At 47.9% G+C, this 19,040-nt stretch overlaps 1 long non-coding RNA gene across 1 annotated transcript; it reads right to left on the bottom strand.

Annotated features, from left to right (window-relative positions):
• Positions 1-7,009: 7,009 nt before the first annotated feature.
• Positions 7,010-18,684, bottom strand: LOC147960289 (uncharacterized). Its single transcript, XR_015609899.1, has 3 exons — positions 18,278-18,684; positions 10,548-15,038; positions 7,010-7,284 (listed from the first exon to the last, which is right to left on the bottom strand). It is a non-coding gene; the product is annotated as an uncharacterized LOC147960289 (long non-coding RNA).
• Positions 18,685-19,040: the final 356 nt, after the last annotated feature.

The raw sequence follows: 19,040 nt of genomic DNA, 5'->3' as shown, positions 1-19,040 counted from the left end.
CTGTGTCTCCTTAATTCCTCTCATATCACTATTTCCCTAATTCTTAAAAATTCCATCCACACAAAACTCAGCAAGAACTCGTGAGATAAGTTAGTATAAATCAACGCAATAACCTTATCATTCTCTACTGTAGAAAATCACTAAAATTATATTTTCATATTGCATACTAAATGCCTCTACATATTTAATACTCCTATCCTCAAATAGAATCATTAAACAAGCAAATATATGCAAACATAACAACAATATGTCTAAACAGAACAGTCTGTAAAGAATGCAAGAAGATTCATACTTCTCTAACTCCAAAAATTCTGGAAAATTACCACACTATAGAAATTTTTTTGTTACTCATTTTTTAAATATTTCAAGATTTTACCACGTTCTGAATTTCTAGAAGAATTTAGACAATGATTGGAAACTTTCTGTTTTCAAAACAACAACATATAGACTTGCAAAATAAGCATGGTAGAGGCTATGCTTGACTTTTTATTGAACTAAAAGATGTATTTTTTTTCTAAATAACATAAATCAAATCCTACTAAAATAAAATGACGCTCCAAGCAAAACTCATATGATGTGACGAATAAAAATATAGCTCCAAGTGAGGTTACCAATAATGTTGGAGACGAAAGAGGGGATGCCTTCCGGGGCATCCCCAAGCGTAGTTGCTTGGGTATTCCTTGAATATTACCTTGGGTGCCTTGGGCATCCCCAAGCTTAGGGTATTGCCACTCCTTCTCCTCGTATCGATATCTCACCCAAAACTTGAAAACTTCAATCACACAAAACTTAACGGAACTTCGTGAGATGGGTTAGTATGATAAAGACAAATCATTCACTTTGGTACTATCAAGATAATATTCATAATTTTTGTCACACAATGCCTATTGTACCTTATCATTTCCACAATTTATATCACTTAGTATAAGCTATGGAAACACTAAAACAAGCAAACTATGCATTGGAAATAGAATCTGCCAAAAATAGAACAGTCTGTAATCATCTGAATAACAACCATACTTCTGTTACTCCAAAAATTCAGAAAATTAGGAAAACATAGGGAATTTGTATATCAATCATGTGTAGGAAATTCAGAGAAAAATCATGTTTCTGTGAATTTACAAAATTCTAGAACTGGGCACAAAAGTTTATGTTTTTTTACAGAATCAAGTCAACTATCATCCACATTATCCCAAAGGCTTTACTTGGTACTTTATTGAAGAAAAAAGCTGTAAACACGATTACTACTGTAGCATAATCATGTGGACACACCAAAAACAGTAGTTATAAATATTGGGTTGTCTCCCAACAACCGCTTTTCTTTAATGATTTCTAACTAGGCATGATGATTTCAATGATGCTCACATAAAATATAAGAATTGAAACATAATGGGAGCATCATGAAGCATATGACTAGCACATTTAAGTCTAACACACTTCCTATTGTTGGGGAACGCAATATTTCAAAATTTTACCTACGATCACGCAAGATCTATCTAGGAGATGCATAGTAACGAGCGGGGAGAGTGTGTCTACGTACCCTCGTAGACCGAAAGCGGAAGCATTTAGTAACGCGGTTGATGTAGTCGAATGTCTTCGTGATCCAATCGATCCAAGTACCGAACGTATGGCACCTCCGCGATCAGCACATGTTCAGCTCGATGACGTCCCTCGAACTCTTGATCCAATTGAGGCCGAGGGAGAGTTCCATTCGCACGACGGCGTGGCGACAGTGATGATGAAGTTACGGGCGCAGGGCTTCGCCTAAGCACTACGACGATATGACCGAGGTATGTAACTGTGGAGGGGGCACCGCACACGGTTAAAGGAAACTTGTGTGTTCTAAGGTGCCCCCTTGCCCCATATATAAAGGAGGGGAGGGGAGGCCGGTCGGCCCTCCTGGGGCGCGCCAGGAGAGGGGAATCCTACTAGGACTCAAGTCCTAGTAGGTTTCCACCTAAGGAAGAGGGGGGAGAAGGAAGGCTGAGAGGGAAGGGAAGGAAAGAGGGGCACCGCCCCCTTCCCCTTGTCCAATTCAGACACAAGGGGGGCGGCCAGCCCCTCCTGGCCCTTCCTCTCTTCCCATGAAGGCCCATCGAGGCACATTAGTTCCCCCGGGGGGTTTCGATAACCCTCCGGCACTTCGATAATTATCCGGTACCTCTCGGAACTCATCCGGTGTTCGAATAACATCGTCCAATATACCAATCTTTATGTCTCGACCATTTCGAGACTCCTCGTCATGTCCGTGATCTTATTCGGGACTCCGAACAACCTTCGGTCATCAAATCACATAACTCATAATACAAATCGTCATGGAACGTTAAGCGTGCGGACCCTACTGGTTCGAGAACTATGTAGACATGACTGAGACACATCTCCGGTTAATGACCAATAGAGGAACCTGGATGCTCATATTGGCTCCTACATATTCTACGAAGACCTTTATCCGTCAAACCGCATAACAACATATGTTGTTCCCTTTGTCATCGGTATGTTACTTGCCCGATATTCGATCATCGGTATCATCATACCTAGTTCAATCTCGTTACCGGCAACTCTCTTTACTCGTTCCATAATGCATCATCTCTTGGCTAACTTATTAGATACATTGCTTGCAAGGCTCATAGTGATGTACATTACTGAGAGGGCCCAGAGATACCTATCCGATACACGGAGTGACAAATCCTAATCTCGATCTATGACAACTCAACAAACACCATCGGAGACACCTGTAGAGCATCTTTATAATCACCCAATTACGTTGTGACATTTGATAGCACACAAGGTGTTCCTCCGGTATTCGGGAGTTGCATAATCTCATAGTCTGAGGAACATGTATAAATCATGAAGAAAGCAATAGCAGAAAAACTAAACGATCATAATGCTAAGCTAACGGATGGGTCTTGTCCATCACATCATTCTCTAATGATGTGATCCCGTTCATCAAATGACAACACATGTCTATGGTCAGGAAACTTAACCATCTTTGATTAACAAACTAGTCAAGTAGAGGCATACTAGGGGCACTCTGTTTGTCTATGTATTCATACATGTACTAAGTTTCCGGTGAATACAATTCTAGCATGAATAATAAACATTTATCATGATATAAGGAAATATAAATAACAACTTTATTATTGCCTCTAGGGCATATTTCCTTCAGTCTCCCTGTCGGTGTCAAAACCGGCGGATCTCGGGTAGGGGGTCCCGAACTATGCGTCTAGGCCGGATGGTAACAGGAGGCAGGGGACACGATGTTTTGCCCAGGTTCGGGCCCTCTTGATGGAGGTAAAACCCTACGTCCTGCTTGATTAATATTGATGATATGGGTAGTATAAGAGTAGATCTACCACGAGATCAGAGAGGCTAAACCCTAGAAGCTAGCCTATGGTATGATTGTATGTTATGGTTGTTGTCCTATGGACTAAAACCCTTCGGTTTATATAGACACCGGAGAGGGTTAGTGTTACACAAGGTCGGTTACAAATGAGGAGATATCCATATATGTGTTGCCTAGCTTGCCTTCCACACCAAGTAGAGTCCCATCCGGACACGAGACGAAGTCTTCAATCTTGTATCTTCATAGTCTAACAATCCAGCCAATGGAGATAGTCCGGCTGTCCGGAGACCCCCTTATCCAGGACTCCCTCAGTAGCCCCCGAACCAGGCTTCAATGACGATGAATTTGGCGCGCAGTATTGTCTTCGGCATTGCAAGGCGGGTTCCTCTCCAAATTCGGTGTACCTATCGAAATAATGTCCGGTTTCTTGTGAATGTTTGTACCCCTTGGCTTCTACGCCCAATAATGGCCACTTTCCACGTGTCGAGCGAATGTGAAGAGCCAGGGTGTTTCCCCCCTAGCTGTGTGAATGAGCCGCCTATTTAAAAAGACAAGGATTCAGATCCAAATCACACCATCCTCCCTTGGCGAACCTTCATCGAAGCGCACCCGACAAAGATCCATTCCATCATGGCCAGTCGACGCAGCTCCTCCTCTCACAGCCCTAGCTCCAAGCCTGGAGATTGGGAGAGATGTTCCGTCCCGCACAGCAAATTAGTGATGCTTCAGTCCAAGGGATTTCTTCCCCCAGCGTACCTGGTCCCGGTTCGAGCCGGGCTTGCCACCTATAATGGCGGAGAGCAAGCGGAGAGCCTTCCCAATCCCTCCAAGGGAGAGCGGGTATGCCTTGTCCCTTATTTGGTAAGAGGGCTCGGATTCCCAATTCATCCGTTTCTCCGGGGGCTCCTGGAGTTCTACGGCCTCCAGTTGCATAACCTTACGCCTGCCTCCGTGCTGCATATCGCGGGATTCGTAGCCCTTTGCGAGTTGTTTTTGGGCTGTGAGGCTCATTTCGCTCTGTGGAAGAAGCTATTCTGCCTTGTGCCCCGTTCTCAGAAGGGGTCAATATATCAAGTGGGCGGAGCCGAAGTGTGGCGTATTGCTGGGACCGGATACCTGTCCGAGACCCCAAAGAAGACGTCTGAAGACTGGCCTTCAGAATGGTTTTATATAGAAGACGTCCCCCTCCCGGATCCTATTCAGATCGGCCTTCCTGAGTTCGACAACGCCCCTTTGTAGAAGCGCCGAAGCTGGCGTCCATGGAGCTCCCTGGAGGAAGATGACAGGGACATTCTTTACCTGATGAGCCAGATAAATTTTTTAGCTCGATCCGGATTGACCATGATCGAGGTCATGGCCACATGCATCATGCGGGGGGGGGGGGGGGTGCAGCCGCTTCAGTATAGAAGCCACCCCATGTGGGATTTCAACGGGGAGGATGAGACCACCCGCCACGGCCGCAAAGGGCCGGGATCGGCTGCTGATCTAATAAAGATCTTATCCACTTTGTACAAGGGAGAAGAGGAGGAATTCCTTCGTGTCAACCCGCAGGGCGGATTTTCTATGTACAATCCTCCGAGCTGGGTAAGCGAAGACTTTTTATCGCCCATCCATTCCGTATTCCCGTAGTTAAGTATTCATTCTAGCGATTTCATCGCAGGAGCTGCGCCAGGCTGTAAAGGAGATAAACAGCCCTCCTCCACAACCCGAGGACCCTGGACGGTCCCTTGACCTGGCCTCCCAGGAGGATCCGGACATATCTATGAAGCTGATCGATGGGGTATTTTACCAAGCGAGTAATGACAATGCTTTGGTGGCCATTACGGCCGATTACCCTGGGCTAGTTCCAGCCTCACAGGTGACTAAGACCGAAGTCCCAATAGTTCAAAAAGGGATCCGTCCTTGCGTGTTTTTGATCATCGTATAACAGCCGTGTTTTGCAGGGGAGGTCCTCGAGGCCGAAAGCCGAGCTTGCGGCGACTGGCCAACAAGGCGCCGCGAGGCCAGGCAGGCTGAAAAGACCCGCAATCCGGATTGAGACACCGGCGCAGCGGTATGGCACGCCGTCCTTATTGCAAGACATTATTCTCAGAGGCATATTAACGCCCATGCCTTCTTTTCAGGGAAAAGAGCGCTCGCCGGACTATACCCGGAGAGGCTACCCATCGCGCCTCCACAAGCCAGGCTCCAAGGCCGGATTCGGAGGCAGGAATGAATACAAGGCGTGCGCCGGGTGCTCCTCTGACAGGGGATGCGGATAAACTATCCGCCACCCATTCGGAGGTGGAAAGTGCCATGAACCACAGGCGTCGCCGGACTGTTCTTCGTGACGCTTGTTTCTCCCAAGAGTCATTGGATGCCTTCAACTCGGGAGACGCGCACCTCCGTGCCGCTCAAAATGGTCTAGCCAGAGCCACGAAGCAGTATGTAAAAGACATACGGGTGAGAAAATTTGATGATTATATATATCAGTAGCCCCTGAGACTTGAAACAGTTAGGATAACTGATTTAAGGATCTTTTGTTATGCAGGTTCTTACAGAAAAGAATACTCAACTGTCCCAAGAGCTGGAAGAGTGCGAAGCCCAACTTCAGGCCGCACTGGCCGCAGCAGGGGAGCCCAAAGAGACCCCCTCTGGTAACATATCCTTTGAATGATAAGTATCATATAGAATGCGGCGTATATGCAGATCTGACGATAAAATTGCAGATGACGCTGGAGTAAATCCGGATAAGCAACAACTCATACGCCAGCTGAAGGCCGGTGAGAGCGTGCTTACGAGGATGAGGCAGGAGAAAAATGATCTCCTAGATGCCAACACCAAGCTGGGCGTGGAACTACAAGATGTTCATGCCCAACTATTGGACTCTGTTAAGGAAAATCGGCGGCTTCGACGCGGCATATTTAGTAAGTGCTTGAACGAACTTTGAAAAAGAGTTCGGCGAGGAAGCTGGCTGACAGAGTTATGTCTGTAGGTATGCTAACATGTCGTCCTGCCGAGGAAATGCCCAGTTCAACGGGTGACCTTCTTCCCGAGCTCTTACAGCTGCACAAACGAGTTCGGCAGGTGATGCAAGGCGTCGCCCAGGCCTTGTGGCCATCCGTCTCCATACCCGAAGGCCTTGGAGAGCTTGCAGAAAAGCTAAAGGGAGCGCTGCGGCGCTTCCGATTATGGAAGATATCGGCCTGCCGTCAGGGCGCCAGGGAAGCCTGGGCAATGGTGAAGACATGGTACACGAAGGCTGACCCGAACCACATGGCCGAAGTCGGACCTGTGGGGCCCGATGGGAAGGAGATCCCTGTGAGCTTAGTGTATGGCCAAGTAGAATTGGCCGTAAAGTATTCCCAACAGGACTGTAGACTAGACAGCCTGTTGGATGGTATTGAAGAGGAATTCAACCAGTCAAATTGACTATGTAATTTTAAAGTGACATGTATAATGCCTTCTAGCCAGATTATAGATCGTTTGTCGTGGCAGACCTTTTCGCTTCAACCTCAGGACCCGACAGTCCGGAGTGTATCCGAATACCCTCTCGGTTATGTAAGAACCGGGGCATGCGTGGATGTGACGCCCTCGATTCAATCGTACACTAATCATACACGCAAATGTGTACGATCAAGATCAAGGACTCACGGGAAGATATCACAACACAACTCTAGACACAAATTAAAAATAATACAAGCTTTATATTACAAGACAGGGGCCTCGAGGGCTCGAATACATAAGCTCGAATACACAAGAGTCAGCGAAAGCAACAATATCTGAGTACAGACATAAGTTAGACAAGTGTGCCTTAAGAAGGATAGCATAAAAGCAACAACGATCGAAAAGGCAAGGCCTCCTGCCTGGGAGCCTCCTAACTACTCCTAGTCGTCTGCGGTCTTCACGTAGTAGTAGGCATCCTCCAGGTAGTAGTAGTCTTCAGTGACATTGTCTGGCTCCTGGGATCCGTCATTTGGTCACAACAACCGAGTATAGGGGAAAAAGAGGTAGCAAAGCAACCGTGAGTACTCATCCAAAGTACTCGCAAGACTTACATCAAATCTAAACCAAGTATGCATCTGTATCAAAGGAGATGGGTTGTATCTGTGGACTAAACTGCAGAATGCCAGAAGGGAAGGGGAAAGCCTAGCCTATCGAAGACCAACATCTTCTGGAAACCACCATCTTGCAGCAACAGGAGGGAGTAGAGTAGCATAAAGTAAAGTAGCAGTAATGTTATCAACCTCGGCCAGAGATCCTTTCTCGACTCCCTGCGAGAAAGCAATCCCAGAGCCATACTATCCAGTTATCATCACAATCCAATTCTCATCATCATGTCTCACCTCAAGTATCCAGTTCTAGTTCTATCGATCGGGATACAACTCCAAGTGTCCGTTACCGTAGGACAGGCTATCGATAGATGTTTTCTTCCCTGCAGGGGTGCACCAACTTACCCACCACGCTTGATTAACTCCGGCCGGACACACTTTCCTAGGTCATGCCCGGCCTCGGCCAAACAATACGCCGCAACCCGACCTAGGCTTAAAAGAGAGGCCAGCACGCCGGACTAAACCTATGCCCCCAGGGGTCATGGGCCATCTCCCCGGGAACTCCTGCACGTTGCGAACGCGGCCGGTGAGCAGACCTAGCTACCTCCTTCAACAAGGTAGGTGCTTTCCAGTCCAACCCGGCGCGCGCCGCTCAGTCGCTGACGTCATTTAAGCTTCGGCTGATGTATACGACCCAGAACGCCCATACTATGCCCATGTGATGGTTAGTGCTATCAGGCCAGAGGCCCCTCGGATCAAATATCCAAATCGTAGTGGATTAGGAACGCGCGGTAACAAGTAAAGACTCACGATCGATGTGACCCCGTCGCCTCGTCTCGAGTACTTGCGGCAAGGGCTAAGAATGCCCGGCCACGCCTCGTAAGTATCTCGCGGGCACCTTCCAGGTCAACCCGACTCCACATCACTCGCAATTAAGCTCGCGCGGGTACCACTCAGGGTCAACCCGTCTTTAGTCACATGGTTCAGTGCAAAGTCATAGTAACCATAGTAACTGTGTGTCTAACACCAAGGGGAAAACCCAAGGAATCACCCCCGGTGAATTCCACTCGATGTTGTCATCAAGGTGAACGTAAGAGGATCCACCCTCGAGGTTCACGTTTGATGGGTTGCACGACAGAGCCGTAAAGGAAGTGGTTAAGGAGGAAATCACCCTCGATGACCTCGACCGTAAAGCTACACTATGGAGATCTCATCAGGAGTGATGTAAGAGGTTCCACCCTCGACACTCCATGGTAACTCTACAGAGTCGTACAACTAAGGGGGGGTGATGTGCGGTGTCGGGGCCTGAGCGTCGATCACATTGATCAAGTCATCGAACATAAAGCGGGGCAACTGGGACAAGGTGGGGGTCACTGATGGATCACTAACCATCCTATACTAAGCAGTTTAGGATAAGCAGGTAAGGTATGAAAGCAGGTAACAACAATAGGCTATGCATCAGAGTAGGATCATACAGAAAACATTAGCAGTTCTAATGCAAGCATGAGAGGGAAAGAAATGGGCGATATCGGAATTCTCAAGGGGGGTTTGCTTGCCTGGTTGCTCTGGCAAGGAGGGGTCGTCGTCGACATAGTCGATCACAGGAGGAGCATCGGTCTCGGGGTCTACCGGAGAGAAGAGGGGGAAGAAACAATAAATATAAAGCAAACAAAGCATCACAAAGCATAACATGGCAACATGCAGCGCTAGGAGTGTTCTAAAGTAGTGCTGCACGAAACAGGTGAAGGGGGAATTCAACTGGGAAGGAATTCCCGGTTCCGGACTTGTGTCAGACAGACGACCGGAGGGGGAAAGTTCTATGTTCAGATAGTTAGAGGCATCTGACAGGAAAAGAGATAACGTATTCGGATTTGTTGGATTTTTCTGAGCAACTTTCATGTAGAAGACATTTTCATCCGAGTTACGGTTTATTTCTATGAATTTTCAAAGATTTAAAGTTTTTATGAAATTCCTGGATTTATTACTAATTCAAAATTAAAATAAAAAAAGGCTATGGGTACCCCAAAAGTGTACCCAGCCAGAGGTACAGAGAAGCTGACATGTGGGGCCAGGGCCCAGTTGACTTAGTCAACAGCCAAGTCAGCATTGACTAGTCAAAGTGAATAGTGGCCTACTTGTCATGGACTTATCTATTCTAAATCTAGTTTAGCATTTTAATATAAACAGTTGGTCCCGCATGCCATCTACTATTAGACTAATTAACTACTACAGTACTAACTAAACTAACTAGCACGGCCGGCCACACACACCACACCACACGCACTCACGCACACACACAGAACACTCACACGCAGAACACACAATGCTTGGGTTAAAAGAAGATAGCATTTTGTGATTTTGTAGGATTTAAACCATGTATCAAGTGGATTTGGTCTCATGGAAACATTTGAGCCTCGTCAAGTGTACTACCTACTCATATTATTTTTGCACATATTAAAAACTGTTTAACCACTGATTAGGGGCTGTTTAGGGGCTTAGTCAACGTAGAAAACCAAAAGCTAACTAGCAGCAGCTACAGTAGATAGTAGTAGTACAATAGAGCAGCGTTGGGCAGTGGCATGGCTCGGGCGCTGCAGGCGTGCGTAGGCGGGCAGCCGCAACGGCAAGCGAGGGGGAGCAGCGCCGAGCGCGGCAGTGCGGGCACGCGGTGCGCGAGCGCGGGGCGGCTGCGGCAGTGGCTCCGCGGTGGGCGGCGGCAAGCGGCAGTGGCAGCATCAGGCCACAGCAGCAGTACGCAGAGTAGCAGCAGCAGTACAAGCAAGCGGCGGAGGCGCAAGCAGCAGTGGCAAGCGGCAACAGCAGAAGGGCGCGGTCGTGGCGGCAGGTCCGGGCCGGACAAGCCCGGGCACATGCGCGTGAGGGTGCGGGCAGGGTGCGTTCGAACGGCCGGACGATGTCGTGTCGAATGGCGATGGTGCGAGATGCTGCGGTGGCTGGAACTGAGCGCTACGGGGCTCGACAGAGCACGAGGGAGGGGTGCAACGGGCCCGCACGGACGTGATGAGCACGATCCCGAGCTCATCTGAGCTCGACGCAGAGCAACAGCACGGCTTCGAGCACGCCGGCGGAAGCAGAGGCACGACAACGGCGGCAAACTAGCTAGGGACGAATGCGGCCCCGGGAAGAAGGAATGGAGGGAGAGAGGAGCTCACCGAGCGGCCAAGAAAGGCCCTCGATAGCTTTGTAGCAGCAGGGGATGACGAAGACGGCGGCGGTCACCGGTGACGCAGAAGACGGAGACGAGCTCGATCCGCTCGATGCCGAGCCCGTAGTCTCCGGTGGCTCGGCTCAGGCGACGCAGCGGAGGGCGGCGAAGCTCCGTGACATCTCGCCGGGGCTCGGGGTCGTCGGAGAGCGCGGGATCGACGGCGGTGAGCGGTGGAGGCTATCGGGAGTGGGCGGATCTAGCAAGGGGAAAAGGGGGAATGCACTTAGGGCGCTAGGGTTCGTCAAGGGGGGTTCGGGGAGGACTTGTAGGTCGAGTAGGACGCCGGGAGGGGTCGGATGGCCGCCACGGCCATCCCAGCCTCCTGTAGCGAGAAGAGGAGGGCGTGTGGGGCTAGCTGGGCTGATTTTTGCTAAATGGGCCACGGTGCCATTAGATTAGGTCATCTACTTCCTCTCTCTTTTCTCGTTTCTTTACATTTCTACCACTGATTTCTACTTGGTATAGTAAATGAATTTACATCGGCTTGAAATTTGGCACAAAATTCAAGCACAATATCTTGGAGCGAAACATAAAGTTTTGAGTTATTTGGAAACTCATAAATATTTGTTTATTTTGAAAAGGTTACGTTTGTTATAGTTGGAGCATTATATAATTTTCCAGGGGCACTTTGGGAATCCAGAAGAGGTTGGTTCCAACATGAAAAATATCCAGAGATTATTTGCCACACTTTGAACATTTTATTTTGCATGTTTGAGAAATTTGAATTTTGACTTTAATTTGAAATTGAACCGGATTGAATCAAAGGGGGATTTAGCAATAGTGAAAATGATGACATGGCATCATTAACTTGGGATTGTTGTAGCTTAATTATCCGGGCGTCACAATTCTCCTCCACTATAAGAAATCTCTTCCCGAGATTTAAGGGTGGAGTAAGGGGGAAAGACTCGGGAAGGACGGAGCTCCACACAAGATAGGTACCTGGGGGTTATCTCGGTGAACATGGCATAGAGGCATCTCTCGAGTTGAAATTCAAGAAAGTCATCGAGAGCAAAGTATGAAGGTACAATAGGAAGTTTCAAGCGGATGGACAAACGATTGATACCTGAATAGAGTGTGAGAAAGGGGTTCAGAGCATTAGGGATAGATCATCTCTTGGAAGGTGGCTCGTGACATGATACGAAGCCAAGCGTGAGGAATAACCTTAGAAACAGGGGGTACAGGAGAGTCAGGTTTCGATCCTGTGGAACTGTGGGTTATGGGCCCACCATGTGGGTTAAAAGTAGGAAGGGGGTGGACGTCTTGCATGATCATGTAAGCAAGGCATGTCAGAGGATAGACTATCGATTATGTCGGCAACAACCAATAGTACCAAGGGTGAGGGACGAAGAGGACCATTTTCCTGCTTGTTGGACGAGGCGGACCAATAGGCAAAGTTCTCGTCCATCGGTGGTTACCAGAATGCTATCAACAAATGCAACAGGGTCTTATTGACACGGTCGTACACCAAGGTGTTTACATAAGCAGAAGAATATTACTGCTTAGATCATATAGATCACCAGAAAGGTTAAACAAAACAATGAAAAGGAAAAGGTGATCTTCATATTAAACAGAACAATGGAAAGGAAAATGTGTTTAAACACAAATTTTAGGGGTATATCCTTCCCAAGGACAAGCAGCGGATGATATCCATGACAGGATAGTAATTAGATAACCAAATAGGTAAAGGGGTGAGGGAATTCATGATGTTTGAGTACCACAATCATACTTCGGGATAAATGTTTGAATTCAATGATGGATTACTACTGAACCCATCAGCCACCCCCTCATCTTTTCCCTGATAAAATAACATGATATGTTCTAGAAATTCCCGATTGATCCTTTGTGAATCCAAGGTCCGACCTTTACCTGATGACCATGTCAATGCTATCCCGAAGTATGATTGTGGTACTCAAACATCAACAAGAACATTGGAAGCATAATGCTAAATATTTCTCGTTCATTTATCCAAACATCGTTGTATGTTTAATATGAAATGTTAAGATGAGGGGGTGGCTGATGGGTTCAGTAGTAATCCATCGACATGTCAACAAGGATGTATTCCCAAAATTAATATGATCAAGTTTGTGTTGGCGGGAAGACAAGAATGTTGTTGATGCTGACACAAATCATCGAGAGGTAAGGATTGTATTTCTAGCCATGAATTCAATTGACATCTCTGAAGACGCCAAAGTGTGACGATGATCAAGACAAAGTTTGTCGAGAGATTCTAAGAAGATGCCCTCGAGCAGAAAAGGGAGGATGAAGTGAAAGGCTATGAGTACCACGGATTCGACACAAGCTCAAAGTCAAGCTTGTTGTTTGACGTGAAATGTTAAGATGAGGAAGATCGACGTAAGCTTAGCTCATCATCGGAAGTTGCTCCGGGCATAAGGACCAGGTAGCACAGTTAAAAAGTTGTCATGATAAAAATATAGCAGATCAGGCTAGTAATGATGTGATGGGGTATAAAGCTTCCCAGTAACAAGTACTAGGTGTAATGCCAGAAGGTAAAGCGGAGTAGAGGTTGGACGGGGGAAATGATTTGCAGAGGATAAGTAATTTTAACTTACCCAGTGAATGAGATCAAGGAGGAAATATGGTCGAGACCATAACTGCAAGGGATCCAATTTACGATACCGGAAGAATTATTCAAATGATTAAATATCCTTGCAAGAAGCTTTCATGATAAGTTCCACACCGTGTCCGTGGGCATGAACACAAAGGTTCAGGGTCAACTCCCAGTTCTACAATGCATAACCTTTCAATTTACTTCTCGCTCTTGATGAAGTTGTAGTATTGAAAATTTATCTGACGAAAAGCCAGTAGAGTATAATCCGCATAACTTTCGAGTTCATCCCATCGGGGCATCTTAGGAACATATATCATAAATTTCAAGAATAATAACACAAGCTCGATAGTAGAGCATGCTTGTGAAAGCAGAGGATACAATTAACCAAAAGCATTACGTATCCGTGGAAAGGCTCACGAGCTTATTGAATATGAAGGATGTTGTTGGATAAAAATCCGAAAAAGGGGTCTGGTGATCCACAAGGGATCTGATGTGAGCATCAATATTCAATCAGAGGAAGAAAGAATGCAAGGAGATCAGATTATAGAAACAACTGACTAACTCAAAGCTCAATTGCAAAGGAATTATGAATTCCAAGACAAGGGATCAGAAGCAATGCTCTGATTAGGGATGGATAGGTAGAATAGCCTTAGGGGTACAATCCATGGCGATTTGATTGGTCGAGATTCAGCACATGTTAAAATGACGTCTGAGCCAAAAGGATGAATTCTAGGATCTAACTGAGGATTGCGAGCATTCGCAACATATTGTATCAACGGACTCAAAATGATAATGACAAAGGCTGACCATAAGATTACTAGACTTATGGTATTGACCATAATGCAAGCAAGCAAGAAAATCAAGAACAATAGGTTGTTGAGGATTTTCACATGAACGAATGGTATTACGAAGACTTTGTGAAGTACATGAGTCAACTGAGGATGAGCGGATACTCGATAGGTGCACGTTATCCGTAGGGGTATTCAGATGACAAGGAACTGCAAGGCAGTAAGCTCAAAGGATTCTCGGAAGAAAGGAGAGAAGTTCAGGGCATCTTGTAATAACAAGAGCAACAAGGAATGATTGTATGAATGACAAGTGCATATAGTTATCCATAAGGATATATCGGTGGTAGGGAGCTGCAAAGAAGTGGGCACAGGGTCTCGGGACTCATCGAGGAGTACCTTCAGAGTCTTCTGATGAAACAGTCGGTCATCTGTGGTGAAGGGGCTCTCCGAGATGAAGTGGTTACGAGAACCTAATGTCAAGTTAGTAAAAATTTAACCCGAAAGGAAGAGAGGTCAGAGTCCCAGAGTATAGACGAGGAGTAAAAGATCCTAATACCTCCCAATGGCGACGTGGGGCCGTAAAGCCACACAGTCATGTTAGTAAAACAGTTTTCACTAACTAGACTCGACTTCGGCCAAGGAGTTTGGAAGGGGATTCCTATAGGCAGTCGGCTCTGATACCAACTTGTGACGCTCTCGATTCAATCGTACACTAATCATACACGCAAATGTGTACGATCAAGATTAAGGACTCACGGAAAGATATCACAACACAACTCTAGACACAAAATTAAAATAATACAAGCTTTATATTACAAGCCAGGGGCCTTGAGGGCTCGAATACATAAGCTCGAATACACAAGGGTCAGCGGAAGCAACAATATCTGAGTACAGACATAAGTTAGACAAGTGTGCCTTAAGAAGGCTAGCATAAAAGCAACAACGATCGAAAAGGCAATGCCTCCTGCCTGGGAGCCTCCTAACTACTCATAGTCGTCTGCGGTCTTCACGTAGTAGTAGGCATCCTCCGGGTAGTAGTAGTCTTCAGTGACATCGTCTGGCTCCTGGGATCCGTCATCTGGTCGCAACAACCGAGTATAGGGGAAAAAGAGGTAGCAAAGCAACCGTGAGTACTCATCCAAAGTACTCGCAAGGCTTACATCAAATCTAAACCAAGTATGCATCTGTATCAAAGGAGATGGGTTGTATCTATGGACTAAACTGCAGAATGCCAGAAGGGAAGGGGAAAGCCTAGCCTATCGAAGACCGGCATCTTCTGGAAACCACCATCTTGCAGCAACAGGAGGGAGTAGAGTAGCATAAAGTAAAGTAGCAATAATGTTATCAACCTCGGCCAGAGATCCTTTCTCGACTCCCTGCGAGAAAGCAATCCCAGAGCCATACTATCCAGTTATCATCACAATCCAATTCTCATCACCATGTCTCACCTCAAGTATCCAGTTCTAGTTGTATCGATCGGGATACAACTCCAAGTGTCCATTACCATAGGACAGGCTATCGATAGATGTTTTCTTCCCTGCAGGGGTGCACCAACTTACCCACCACGCTTGATTAACTCCGGCCGGACACACTTTCCTAGGTCATGCCCGGCCTCGGCCAAACAATACGCTGCAACCCGACCTAGGCTTAAAAGAGAGGCCAGCACGCCGAACTAAACCTATGCCCCCAGGGGTCATGGGCCATCTCCTCGGGAACTCCTACACGTTGCGAACGTGGCCGGTGAGCAGACCTAGCTATCTCCTTCAACAAGGTAGGTGCTTTCCAGTCCAAGCCGGCGCGCGCCGCTCAGTCGCTGACGTCATTTAAGCTTCGGCTGATGTATACGACGCAGAACACCCATACTATGCCCACGTGATGGTTAGTGCTATCAGGCCAGAGGCCCCTCGGATCAAATATCAAATCGTAGTGGATTAGGAACGCGCGGTAACGAGCAGAGACTCACGATAGATGTGACCCCGTCGCCCCGTCTCGAGTACTTGCGGCAAGGGCTAAGAATGCCCGGCCACGCTTCGTATCTCGCGGGCACCTTCCAGGTCAACCCGACTCCACATCACTCGCAATTAAGCTCGCGCGGGTACCACTCAGGGTCAACCCGTCTTTAGTCACATGGTTCAGTGCAAAGTCATAGTAACCATAGTAACTGTGTGTCTAACACCAAGGGGAAAACCCGAGGAATCACCCCCGGTGAATTCCACTCGATGTTGTCATCAAGGTGAACGTAAGAAGATCCACCCTCGAGGTTCACGTTTGATGGGTTGCACGACAGAGCCGTAACGGAAGTGGTTAAGGAGGAAATCACCCTCGATGACCTCGACCGTCAAGCTACACTACGGAGATCTCATCAGGAGTGATGTAAGAGGTTCCACCCTCGACACTCGATGGTAACTCTGTAGAGTCGTACAACTAAGGGGGGTGATGTGCGGTGTCGGGGCCTGAGCGTCGATCACATTGATCAAGTCATCGAACATAAAGCGGGGCAACTGGGACAAGGTGGGGGTCACTGATGGATCACTAACCATCCTATACTAAGCAGTTTAGGATAAGGTATGAAAGCAGGTAACAACAACAGGCTATGCATCAGAGTAGGATCATACAAAAAACAGTAGCAGTTCTAATGCAAGCATGAGAGGGAAAGAAATGGGCGATATCGGAATGCTCAATGAGGGTTTGCTTGCCTGGTTGCTCTGGCAAGGAGGGGTCGTCGTCGACGTAGTCGATCACAGGAGGAGCATCGGTCTCGGGGTCTACCGGAGAGAAGAGGGGGAAGAAACAATAAATATAAAGCAAACAAAGCATCACAAAGCATAACATGGCAACATGCAGCGCTAGGAGTGTTCTAAAGTAGTGCTGCACGAAACAGGTGAAGGGGGAATTCAACTGGGAAGGAATTCCCGGTTCCGGACTTGTGTCAGACAGACGACCGGAGGGGGAAAGTTCTATGTTCAGATAGTTAGAGGCATCTGACAGGAAAAGAGATAACGTATTCGGATTTGTTGGATTTTTCTGAGCAACTTTCATGTAGAAGACATTTTCATCCGAGTTACGGTTTATTTCTATGAATTTTCAAAGATTTAAAGTTTTTATGAAATTCCTGGATTTATTACTAATTCAAAATTAAAATAAAAAAAGGCTATGGGTACCCCAAAAGTGTACCCAGCCAGAGGTACAGAGAAGCTGACATGTGGGGCCAGGGCCCAGTTGACTTAGTCAACAGCCAAGTCAGCATTGACTAGTCAAAGTGAATAGTGGCCTACTTGTCATGGACTTATCTATTCTAAATCTAGTTTAGCATTTTAATATAAACAGTTGGTCCCGCATGCCATCTACTATTAGACTAATTAACTACTACAGTACTAACTAAACTAACTAGCACGGCCGGCCACACACACCACACCACACGCACTCACGCACACACACAGAACACTCACACGCAGAACACACAATGCTTGGGTTAAAAGAAGATAGCATTTTGTGATTTTTGTAGGATTTAAACCATGTATCAAGTGGATTTGGTCTCATGGAAACATTTGAGCCTCGTCAAGTGTACTACCTACTCATATTATTTTTGCACATATTAAAAACTGTTTAACCACTGATTAGGGGCTGTTTAGGGGCTTAGTCAACGTAGAAAACCAAAAGCTAACTAGCAGCAGCTACAGTAGATAGTAGTAGTACAATAGAGCAGCGTTGGGCAGTGGCATGGCTCGGGCGCTGCAGGCGTGCGTAGGCGGGGCAGCCGCAACGGCAAGCGAGGGGGAGCAGCGCCGAGCGCGGCAGTGCGGGCACGCGGTGCGCGAGCGCGGGGCGGCTGCGGCAGTGGCTCCGCGGTGGGCGACGGCAAGCGGCAGTGGCAGCATCAGGCCACAGCAGCAGTACGCAGAGTAGCAGCGGCAGTACAAGCAAGCGGCGGAGGCGCAAGCAGCAGTGGCAAGCGGCAACAGCAGCAGGGCGCGGTCGTGGCGGCAGGTCCGGGCCGCGGACAAGCCCGGGCACATGCGCGTGAGGGTGCGGGCAGGGTGCGTTCGAACGGCCGGACGATGTCGTGTCGAATGGCGATGGTGCGAGATGCTGCGGTGGCTGGAACTGAGCGCTACGGGGCTCGACAGAGCACGAGGGAGGGGTGCAACGGGCCCGCACGGACGTGATGAGCACGATCCCGAGCTCATCTGAGCTCGACGCAGAGCAACAGCACGGTTTCGAGCACGCCGGCGGAAGCAGAGGCACGGCAATGGCGGCAAACTAGCTAGGGACGAATGCGGCCCCGGGAAGAAGGAATGGAGGGAAAGAGGAGCTCACCGAGCGGCCAAGAAAGGCCCTCGACAGCTTTGTAGCAGCAGGGGATGACGAAGACGGCGGCGGTCACCGGTGACGCAGAAGACGGAGACGAGCTCGATCCGCTCGATGCCGAGCCCGTAGTCTCCGGTGGCTCGGCTCAGGTGACGCAGCGGAGGGCGGCAAGCTCCGTGACATCTCGCCGGGGCTCGGGGTCGTCGGAGAGCGCGGGATCGACGGCGGTGAGCGGCGGAGTCTATCGGGAGTGGGCGGATCTATCAAGGGGAAAAGGGGGAATGCACTTAGGGCGCTAGGGTTCGTCAAGGGGGGTTCGGGGAGGACTTGTAGGTTGAGTAGGACGCCGGGAGGGGTCGGATGGCCGCCACGCAAGTGGCCACGGCCGGCGGATGGCCGCCACGGCCATCCCAGCCTCCTGTAGCGAGAAGAGGAGGGCGTGTGGGGCTAGCTGGGCCGATTTTTGCTAAATGGGCCACGGTGCCAGTAGATTAGATCATCTACTTCCTCTCTCTTTTCTCGTTTCTTTACATTTCTACCACTGATTTCTACTTGCTATAGTAAATGAATTTACATCGGCTTGAAATTTGGCACAAAATTCAAGCACAATATCTTGGAGCGAAACATAAAGTTTTGAGTTATTTGGAAACTCATAAATATTTGTTTATTTTGAAAAGGTTACGTTTGTTGTAGTTGGACCATTATATAATTTTCCAGGGGCACATTGGGAATCCATAAGAGGTTTGTTGCAACATGACAAATATCCAGAGAT

This window comes from Triticum urartu, chromosome 7A (assembly GCF_056163025.1).
Source record: "Triticum urartu cultivar PI428250 chromosome 7A, HENAU_Tu73, whole genome shotgun sequence".
NCBI classification, from domain to species: domain Eukaryota; kingdom Viridiplantae; phylum Streptophyta; class Magnoliopsida; order Poales; family Poaceae; genus Triticum; species Triticum urartu.
Note: the sequence above shows the minus strand (reverse complement) of the source record. Positions and strands in the feature narration are given on the sequence as shown.